Consider the following 2,500-nt stretch of genomic DNA (forward strand, 5'->3'; position numbering starts at 1 on the left):
GTACAATATATGACACAGTACAATACATATATATAACATGAACACAGTACAGCACACGACACTACCTATCTCTGTATCACAAACAATAGCACATAATTATAACACAAGCCAGATATATATACTGCAGAGGAGGGGGGCGGGAACAACACGATCCCGGTACAGTATGTGCCACTACACTGATATATACTACCAACAAGATATATCACACCAGTCTTTTACACAGGCGTATATATATCAAGGGGACGGATATTACACGGGTAAGACACTGTATATCACCACTCGTATGACACACGGGTCGCGGGGGATTTGTGAGGGGCCACAGATGTTACACAGGGGGTGTGGGTATTACCTACGGGGTGGAGGGTCACACAGGGGGGTAGGCGGCACACAAGGGAACACACACAGGGAACACTACACGAGGGTCTAGTATGAATTAGGGCACAGAGACGCGACACTCTGGACAAGGGGGGAGAGGGGTTCACACAGGGTCTGTAGCACCGGGAAGCGTTGGGAGGGGGAGTATTTCACAGTGTAGGCCGGGTCGCCGGTGGGCACTAGGGGCGCGCCCAAGACTAAGGCACAGGTAGCCACAGGTGACGGCCTGGTGTGGGAGGAGGGCCATCAGGGGTGCCTTCCCGGTACAGGTCTCCTATGGCGTGATCAGGGGTCCGGGTCGAGCTGAAGGGCAGCGTGATAGGCGGCCCTTTTCTGGTGGGGGCCCTGGGGGCGTGATGGCCCTCTGGACTGGGGCCCAACGGAGCTAAGAGGTGCACGGCACGGTGCCTGCCCTTGGTCTTGGTGGGAGTCCTGGGGACGGGTCTGGGCTGGTCCGGGCCTGGGGCTGGCTGCAGGGCACCGTTCGTCGTCCTGGGGCTGCGGTCTCGCCGGGAGGAGGAGGCCGTCAGGGGTTGACGCGGCCGCTCACCCTGGGGGAGTCCGTCAGCTGCTGGGGGCGTCAGGGGCTGGGCTGCAGGGACAGGACGCCTGGCCTCAGGGTGGGTCTGTCCCAGGTACTCTCTGATGAGGGCCCTGTTGGGGAGCAGTCTCCACCCTTCGTAGAGGAGGGGGAGCGGGAGGGGTGTCTCGCTTGGCCACAGGAGGGGTGGGCCAAGCAAGGGACGGCGCCCTCGTAGGGAGCCTCCAGGGTAGTGGAGGAGGAACGACCGGTGGTCTGTCCCTCAGCCTAGCGGGCCTGATGGTCCCTGCCGAAACTCCACTCCGGGGCAGAGGAAAGAGGTCCGGAGGACACTCCTTCCGCCTGGCAGGTCCAGGGGAGGGTGCCCAGGCTCCCTCTCAGGGTAGTGGTCGAGGGAGATCTGGTGGACACTCCCTCGGGCTGACAGGTCCGGTGGATTCTGCGTCCGAGGGCCTACTTGGGACTGTCAAAGGGCAAGTCCCATCCCGAATCTGGCGAGTGTTCTCCCCGTCATAGGGTAACGTACTCAATCGAGGTGCTTCCCGGTGGTCCGGCTGCGTGGAAGAGGGGCGTAGGGTCACGGGGGATATGCGCCACTGTGGCCGGAACGCCCATGTGTCTCCCCACTGCCTCCTCTCGGGTTGGGGGCCACCTCCCCATGTCCTCCTCCTAGGGTGGTGGTGTCGGGATGACTGTATTTCACGGGTATTTCAGGATCAAATATCCTAATGTCGAAGAAAGCCCTCTGCCCACGTGTCCACAAACCTGCAGCACTGACATCCACTCTGGCATCACTTGATGTGTTTGCTGTTCTGTGGGTGAAGTGCTCGCCGTCTAGGGGCAGCACAGCTGGCTCTGTGGTGACATCATGGCATATTTCCTGCAGCATTTTGGCAGTGACGTCGCGTACTTCATCGTGTCGGATGCACACAAAGCCTCCCTTCTTGCATACCATTGCATGGTTTGCATCAAAGGCAGTGCCACAGGCACAGTGTTGAGGTAGGTTCTCTATTGGCCACCCATATCTCAAGGCTATGGCGTCAATAAATTCTTGTTTGTTGAAGTGGAAGCCTTTTGCCTTGAGAGGCAGGGTTGTGAGCCAATTCAATGCCCCAGCCTCCTGTGCCATATCACATCTGCTGGTCTGGCCTTTTGATGGCATGTGGGTCGCGGCAGCAACATGATAACAAGAAAGTAGGAAATTAGTAGTAGTAGTAATAGTAGTGGTGGTAGTTGTAGTAGAAGTAGTGGTGGTGGAAGTAGTAGTAGTAGTGGTGGTGGAAGTAGTAGTAGTAGTAGTGGCGGTGGTAGTAGTAGTACCAGTAGTAGTAGTGGTGTTGGTGGTGGTAGTAATAGTACCGGTAGTAATAGTAGTAGTTGTTGTTGTAGTATCCACACTCAGCCTTCACCCCTCCCCCTCCACCTCCCCCTTGAAGTCTCACCCTTCTTCCTCGTCCTCCCCCCTCCCCGGCGCCCCCTTAAAGTATCCCCCCTCCCCCTCCCCTCCCCTTCCCTCCCCCCTTCCTCCCCGGCGCGTCATTTACACAAAAGCTCTTTCATGTGTGAGGGAGGAGACTTGTGTCA

Source organism: Coenobita brevimanus, chromosome 83 (assembly GCF_032717465.1).
Source record: "Coenobita brevimanus isolate Jiangsu-jjx chromosome 83, ASM3271746v2, whole genome shotgun sequence".
Classification (NCBI taxonomy): domain Eukaryota; kingdom Metazoa; phylum Arthropoda; class Malacostraca; order Decapoda; family Coenobitidae; genus Coenobita; species Coenobita brevimanus.